Source organism: Rhinopithecus bieti, unplaced genomic scaffold (assembly GCF_001698545.2).
Source record: "Rhinopithecus bieti isolate Rb0 unplaced genomic scaffold, ASM169854v2 scaffold_24392, whole genome shotgun sequence".
In the NCBI taxonomy this organism is placed as follows: domain Eukaryota; kingdom Metazoa; phylum Chordata; class Mammalia; order Primates; family Cercopithecidae; genus Rhinopithecus; species Rhinopithecus bieti.
The window spans coordinates 859,991-868,699 of NW_016812542.1; the positions used below are offsets into that span (position 1 = coordinate 859,991).

Below are 8,709 nucleotides of genomic sequence, written 5' to 3' on the forward strand. Positions count from 1 at the left end.
AGTGTTTCATTTCCCAGGCTCTGGTCTGCCTTTCTTCCTGTGACTCTTTAAATCACCTCAAGTTCCTTGGCTTTCTGCCATGTTTTCTTTCTTTCACACCAAAAGCATCTATATTTTAACACCAGCCTCTGGTTCTACTTGCATTTTCTGTCTTTTAAATCTCTTTTGCATTAAGAAAAGAACAAAGGTTCAGTGACATATAATTATCGTCTGCCTTTTCTTTCTTTTCCTTGCCTCGTCCACTCCCTGGAGAAAACAAGTTCAGATGCTTTTAAGATCAACATGCATTTTAACCTAAATATGATTCTGAGTTTTCTACTCTGATTTGGAAGAATGATATCAGATATTCTTGTCTCATTTGGGAGCCAAGAAGGAAAGCTTTTAATATCTAACCATAAAATATAATGCTTGCTGTCATTTAAAAGAATCCAATTAATGAAATTCCCTTGTAGTCCTACTTTAGAAAGAGAAGGCCGGGCACAGTGGCTCACGCCTGTAATTCTAGCACTTTGGGAGGCCAAGATGGGCGGATGAACTGAGGTCAGGAGTTCAAGACCAGCCTGACCAACATGGTAAACCCCATCTCTACTAAAAATACAAAAATTAGCCAAGTGTGATGGTGCATGCCTGTTGTCCCAGCTACTGAGAGGCTGAGGCCTGAGAATCACTTGAACCTGGGAGGCAGAGGTTGCAGTGAGCAGAGAGCACACCCCTGCACTCCAGCCTGGGCGGCAGAGTAAGACTCTGCAATCCCATCCACCCAAAAAGGAGTAGCACTGCACAGATGTTGAATTTTGTCAAATGTTTTTTCTGTATCTATTGAAATGATCATATAACCATTTTTCCCTTTATTATGTCAATATGGTGAATTACTTTAATTGATCTTTGAGTATAAATTCCTTTCTGGAATAAACATCTATAGTGATGAGCTCTTTTATTCCTGACATAAGTTATTTTGCCACTTAAAATATATATTAATATAGGTTTATCCCTTTTATATGTCTTTTAAAAAATAACATTTGGATTTATTTGTTCTATAGTACATTTGTTTTCTTTCATTTCTTTCCACCTTTATATTTATTTATTTTTTCTACTTTCTTTAAATTTAATTTTCTGTTATTTTTAAATTTCTTAAAATGGATTCTTAGATCAATAAAAATCATTCATTAATTATTTACTCTTTCTGCTTTTGTGACATATGCCTTTATGCTATACATCTTCCTCTAAGCATGGCTTTAGCTACTTCCCAAAATTTGATAGGCCATATTTTGATTCTCATTGACAACATTATTATTTTTTTTCTTTTTTTGAGAGAAGATCTCACTGTGTAGCCCAGGCTGGAGTGCAGTGCCACAGTCATGGCTCACTGTAGCCTGGATCTCCCAGGCTCAAGCCATTCTCCCACCTCAGTCTTCTGAGTAGCTGGGACTACAGGCATGCATCATTACACTTGGCTAATTTTTTGATTTCTTTTTTTTTTTTTTAGAGACAGGGTCTTGCTATGTTGCTCAGGCTGGTCTCAAACTGCTGATCTCAAGTGATCCTCCTACCTTGGCCTCCCAAGGTGCTGCGATTATGGGCCTGAGCCACTGCACTTGCCAACATTGCCATTTTGATTGCTTGTTTACCTTATGGATTATTTAGAAATATATTGTCTGACTCTTGAATATTTAGGTATTTTCTAGTTATCTTTTGATTACTGACTTCTAGTTTTGCACTGTAATTGAAGGGCATACTCCACCTACTGTAAAACTTTTGCAATTTGTCCAGTTCTATTTGGTCCCGTGGGAAGTTTGCTCTGTAACCACCTATCTGCTATTATAGAAGCAAATTATCACTGTGCTTTTATCTGAATTTTCTTGATTACTGGAACAATTGGTCATCTTTTGGGGTGTTTATCTTTTGTTCAGAAATTTTAAATGTTGATAAAGTGTAATTTAGTATTTTTCTTTAAAATTTGTGTATTTTATTTCATGTTTCAAAATACTATTTCATAACTTGACATCCTACAGAATTCTTAGGCATTTTGTTTTTAAAGTTTTTATAACAGCAAAAGAACATACTACTTCAAGGCACCAGGATAACTTATAAACCAGGACTGGTCTAAGTAAACTGATACATACTATTATCCTATTAATAAGCCATTTTTTTTTAACTTCTCATTTTACTTCATTTGTTCAAATTGATTGAGGACCTCCTAATAACAATAGCCACATTTTATTTAATTCTCACAATAAGCCTATGAGGTAGGTATTATTATCATCCTTGGTTTATAAATGAGGAAAGTGTCATGTAACGGTAAGGAATCTGTAAGCAATAGAACCAGTATTAGAATTCAGGCAAACTTATTCCAGGATGTAAGTCTTAGTCACTTAGTCACTATGGAATGCTAAGGTCATTAGCAGCACATGAATAACTGTAGTAATTACTCCCTTTGCCTTAGGGATTTCTCTTGGTTCTGCTTCTCTTCCTTTTCTTTCATCTAGTTTTTCTTGTTTCCATTTCTTTGTTTTTTACTTAGGTTCTGACTTTTGGCTTTGGTCCTCTGGATTGAGAGTTCTATTTAATGATCCGCCTAGCTTTGATTTAGTATTAAATTTTTATTTCTATCTACTAAATTTGGCTCCAATACATGGCCATTCCTTGAGCTTTCACTCCATACAAGGCTAAGGCTGAGTCTATTGCTTGCTTAACACGGATTACTAAATGAGAACTATGCTATACTCTTCTCAAATCTCTAATAACAACTAGCAACACATCCAATGCCTTTTCTAAACATCACTTGTTCATTCATTTATCCATTCATTTAATCTTTCCCTCTTTCCTTCTTTTTCTTTTTTCCTTTCTTTCTCTTCCTTCCTTCATTATTTTCCTTCTTTCCCCCTTCCCTTCCTTTCCCTTTCCTTCCCTTCCTTTTCCCTTCCCTCCCCTCTCCTCCTCTCCTCTCCCTTCCCCTCCCCTTCCTTTTTCTATTTGTCAAGTATTTATCAATGTTGAACTGATCTGTTATAAGCATTGGGCATATGGAGAGGAATAAGGTATGTGCCTTGCCTTGTAGGCCTCATACTCCAACTGAGAAGACAGGTTTTAAACATAAGATAATCAGTGTGTTAACATTACATAAAGTATTCTAGGTTCCTTATGGATGTCGTCACAAAAGAGGTAAGAGATGAGCTGGATCTTCAAGGATAAGTTTGTCAGATAGATAGGAATAAGGAGCTAGGAGCTAAGACTTAAATTAGAATGCAAGATCTTCATATATTCCTTTAAATAGAATAAAATTGGCTTGAGGAAAAGTGCTTTGATGATGCTGGAAGAGGTGCTTATGGAATTTATGACATTAAAATACTTCATTTGGGCCTCTACTTTTGTGCTCTCTCCCTCCTTTACTTCTTCATATTTCTCAAGGTGGTTTTGGTAACCACAAAGCTTGTGACAATTTATCGGAACCTCATATAGCAAGTGCAAAATACAATAGAGGTCCATAGTCAAGTCTGAAACCGTAAGAAGCCACAACATCCCCTGAAAGATCTGAGAGCATTCAGGCCCAGGGCTCATTTATCCTGCACAATCTGCTGTCCGTACAGAGTAACTCAGTGAGTCATTTGAAAGTTTTTCCCTTTCTTCACTTTATAGAGAGTTTTCTTGATAAGCTACTAAAACATTAATAAAGGTAGTTATTTTAGAAAGTGCAATTACTTTAGCCAGGTTGAAAAAACCTTATATATATGTTGTTTTTGTATATATACATCATTTCTATTGTGTCTTTCTTTCTTACAAAAATGACATCCAACAATTTCGATTCCTAAAACATTTTTGTTAATTATACTTTGCCTATAAAATATGGACTAGTCATGATATTGAGAATTATTTTCATTTGTTATAAAGTTATAATAAATAATGATCTCTGTCTTTCCTAAGTTAAAGAAGACTTTTTTTTATTATTGAGATGGATTGCTACTGCTCAAATGATCACATTTATGCATATTACTAACCTCAAAATTCATGTGATTTCTAGTCCAATTTATTTCTTTTCAGGTCTCCAAGAATTCACAGCACTTTTTTTTTAACTTTTAGTTTACGTTCAGGGGTACATGTACAGATTACTTCATCACCCAAGTATTAAACCTAGTGCCCATTAGTCATTTTTCCTGATCCTCTCCCTCCTCCCACCCTCCATGGCCTAGTAGACCTCAGTGTCTGTTATTTCACTCTGTGTCCATGTGTTCTCATCATTTAGCTCTCACTTGTAAGTGAGAACATGCGATATTTGGTTTTCTGTTCCTGCATTAGTTTGCTAAGGAAAATGACCTCCAGCTCCATCCATGTTCCCGCATAGGACATGATTTCATTCCTTTTTATGGTTGCGTAGTATTACATGGTGTATGTGTATCACATTTTCTTTATCAGGTCTACCACTGACAGACATTTAGGTTGATTCCATGTCTTTGCTATTGTGAATAGTGCTGCAATGAACATACACATGCATGTGTCTTTATAATAGAATGATTTATATATTTTTAGGTATATACCCGGTAATGGCATTGCTGGATCAAATGGTAGTTCTGTTTTTAGATCTTTGATAAATCACCACACTGCTTTTACAGTGGTTGAACTAATTTACACTGCCACCAAAAGCATATAAGCATTCATTTTTCTCTTTTGTTTTTGACTTTTTAATAATAGTCATTCTGACTGATGTGAGATGGTATCTCATTGTGGTTTTGATTTACATTCCTCTAATGATTGGTGATGTTGAGCTTTTTTTCATATGCTTTTTGGCTGCATGTATGTCTTTTTTTTTTTTTTTTTTTTGAGACGGAGTTTCACTATTATTGCCAAGGCTGAAGGGCAATGGCGAGATCTCGGCTCACCGCAACCCCTGCCTTCCGGGTTCAAGCGATTCTCCTGCCTCAGTCTCCCGAGTAGCTGGAATTACAGGTGTCCAGCACCACACCTGGCTAATTTTTTGTTTAGTAGAGACAGGATTTCACCAGGTTGGCCAGGCTCATCTCGAACTCCTGATCTCAGGTGATCCACCAGCTTCGGCCTCCCAAAGTGCTGGGATTATAGGCGTGAGCCACTGCACCCAGCTATATGTCTTCTTTTGAAAAGTGTCAGTTCATGTCCTTTGCCCACTTTTTAATGGTGTTTGGATATTTTTTTCTCGTAAATTGTTTAAGTTCATTATAGATGCTGGATATTAGGCTTTTGTTAGTTGCATAGTTTGCAAAATTGTTTTCCCATTCTGTAGGTTATTTACTCTCTTGATAGTTTCTTTTGCTGTGCAGAAGCTCTTTAGTTTAATTAAATCCTATTTGTCAAGTTTTGCTTTCTTTGCAATGTTTTTGCCATCTTTATCATGAAATCTTTGCCCATTCCTATGTCCAGAATGATATTGCTTAGTTTCCTTCCGGGCTTTTTATAGTTTACATTTTTACATTTAAGTATTTAATCCATCTCGCACTGATTTTTGTATATGGTGTAAGGAAGGGGTCCAGTTTTCAATTGTCTGCATATGGCTATCCAGTTATCCCAGCACCATTTATTAAACAGGGAGTATTTTCCTCTTTGTTTTTGTCAGTTTTGTTAAAGATCAGATGACTGTAGATGTATGACCTTATTTCTGGGCTACCTATTCTGTTCCATTGGCTGATGTGTCTGTTTTGGTAGTAGTGCCATGCTGTTTTGGTTACTATAGGCCTATAGTACAGGTTGAAGTTAGGTAATGTGATGCCTCCAGCTTTGTTCTTTTTGCTTAGGATTGCCTTGTCTGTTCAGGCTCTTTTTTGATTCCATATGAATTTTAAAGTAGATTTTTCTAGTTTTGTGAAGAATGTCATTGGTAGTTGGACAGAAATAGTATTGAATCTATAAATTCCTTTGGGAAGTGTGGCCATTTTAACAATATTTTTTTCTTCCTATTTATTAGCATGGGATATTTTTCCATTTGTTTGTGTCATCTGTGATTTTCTTGAGCAGTATTTTGTATTTTTCATTGCAGAGATCTTTTACCTTCCTAGTTAGCTATATTGTTAGATATTTTATTTTGATTGTGGAAGTTGTGAATGAGATTGCCTTCCTGATTTGGTTGTCTGCTTGTCTATTGTTGATGTATAAGAATGCTAGTGATTTTTGAACGTTGATTCTGTATCCTGAGACTTCACTGAAGTTGCATATCAGCTGAAGAAGCTTTTGGACTGAGACTATGGAGTTTTCTGATATAGAATCATATCATCTGCAAACAGAGATAGTTTGACTTCCTCTCTTCCTATTTGAATATTGTATAGCCCATTCTCACATAGCTAGAAAGAACTACTGAGACTGGGTAATTTATGAAGAAAAGAAGTTTAATTGACTCATATTTCCACAGACTGTACAAGAAGCATGACTGGGAGTCCTCAGGAAATTCACAATCATGGTGGAAGGTGAAGCAGGAAAGAGAGAGCAGAGCGGGGAAGCGCTACACACTTTCAAACAACTAGGTTTCATGAGAACTCACTTACTATCATGAGAAAAGCATGGGGGAAACTGCCCCCATGGTTCAGTCACTCCCTACCAGGCCCCTGCTCCAACATGTGGCGATTACAATTTGACATGAGATTTGGGTGGGGATACGGAGCCAAATCATATCAGGTGCCCTTTATTTCTTTCTTTTGCCTGATTTCTTTGTCCAGAACTTCCAGTATTATGTTGAATAGGAGTGTTGAGAGAAGGCATCCTTGTCTTGTGCTGGTTTTCAAGGGAACTGCTTCCAGCTTTTGCCCATTCAGTGTGATGTTAGCTGTGGGTTTGTCATAGATAGGTTGTATTATTTTGAGGTATGTTCCTTCAAAACCTAGTTTATTGAGAGGGTTTTTTTGTTTGTTTGTTTTTTTAAACATGAAGGTGGTGTTGAATTTTATCAAAAGCCTTTTCTGCATCTATTGAGAGAGCCATGTGGCTACTGTCTTTAGTTCAAAAAAAGCTTACTTGATCAGGCTGGGCACAGTGGCTCACGCCTGTAATCCTAGCACTTTGGGAGGCCGAGGCAGGTGGATCACCTGAGGTTAGGAGTTCAACACCAGCCCGGCTAACATGTTGGAACCCTGTCTCTACTAAAAAATACAAAAAAAAAAAAAAAAAAAAAAATTAACTGGGCATAGTGGCGAGCGCCATAATCTCTGCTGCTCAGGAGGCTGAGGCAGGAGAATCGCTTGAACCTGGCAGGTGGAGGTTGCAGTGGGCCGAGCTCACAGCATTTCACTCCAGGCTGGGCAAAAGAGCAAAAGTCTGACTCAAAACAAACAAACAAACAAACAAAAAGACATTACTTGCTCATGGTGGATAAGCTTTTTGATGGGATTCACAGCAATTTTAAGCAACTCTAAGTTATCCACTTTCTATTTTTTTCCTACATCTAGTATTTTCTAAATGTATTCGCTAACTCCTTATTCCAAAACACAAAATAAAATGATTATTTAAAAAATTGATTGCTCCACAAATGCATTAATACAAAAAGTAGACAAATTAACAAAAAGGAGAGAAATAATAGATAACATTTTTAAAAATCAAATTATAAATGGCAAAATTATTTTTTACAGGTAAGGATCTAGTAATCATATTCAAGTTCAGAGTCATATGTATTTTTATCAATGTTTAATAATAGGAAATAGGTTTAATCTGTAGTAGAAATTATTAAATTAGATATTAACATTGTTGCTCATCTCCCACTAAATTCTGAAGCAAAAAAGCAATTTAAGAATAGTTCTGGTCTGGGTTTCCAAATTAAACTTTATTTACAAAAACAGGAAAGTTCCAACTCCTCCTAAAGAAAGAGTAGTTTTACCTGGAATAATGTAGAATTGCTGCAAATAATAAACTTAGGATGGTAAAAAAAAAACCAAAAACACAATGACAAATCATAGAGTTTATTTAGAATAAGTCTTCAACCAATTTAGGTATGTTCTCAATGCCTCCAATAGATAGTTGTGCAGGCCACTGAATATGCATTTTAGTACACAACTATCAATAGAAATTGGTATACCTTCACCTCTGATTTCTGAATGTTATTTGTTTATAAATTATATAAATTTTAAATGTAATCAAATATAATAAAATATTTACAAAATTGAAGATTAAAGGATAAAGCAAATATTAAATATAATTTATAATATATTTCATTTCATTTATGAATGATTCAAAACATTTTAATTTCTCTGAAACATTTTTATGTAAAGTAAAATATCAAAACTTTTGTTTTTTATAGATACTTATATTTTCTTATGAGAAAAATATTAAGAATATATTTCATTATTGTTAAAAATTTATATCATAAAACAATTCTGATACTTAGTTTTAATGATTGTCAGAACTCAAAAATGTAAGCTACATTTATTTATATATATATATATCCAAAAGAAGAAATATGTTATTATCTGTGCTTATTAAATCATGGTACATTTTATTTATCAACTATGCAAAAGTTTTTGTTTAAATGTTTCCATTAAATTCCTGGCATTTCCGATGTCCATCAGGTATTGTTGCACAATAATTGGAAGATATTACAATTTTATAGTTTTAAAAATTAATTCACACCCTGTAGAAATTGCATGGTAAAATTTAAGTTTAGAAAATGATGCTTTAAAACTTTTTAAAGGTAGCACATCCTGTGTGGCAAAACAAAGCTCAGAAATGAAAAATACTTTTATTCATCTGTTTTAATAGTGC

The 8,709-nt window shown here is 35.0% G+C and overlaps 1 long non-coding RNA gene across 2 annotated transcripts in view; it reads left to right on the top strand.

Moving 5' to 3' along the window:
- The first annotated feature begins 3,506 nt into the window (after positions 1–3,506).
- The window catches only part of LOC108545027 (uncharacterized), a 49,906-nt gene continuing 44,703 nt past the window's right edge, over positions 3,507–8,709 (top strand). For both annotated transcript variants that reach the window (XR_001890015.1, XR_001890016.1), the window contains exon 1: positions 3,507–3,596. This is a non-coding gene — a long non-coding RNA (uncharacterized LOC108545027). The remainder of the gene's footprint in view (positions 3,597–8,709) is intronic.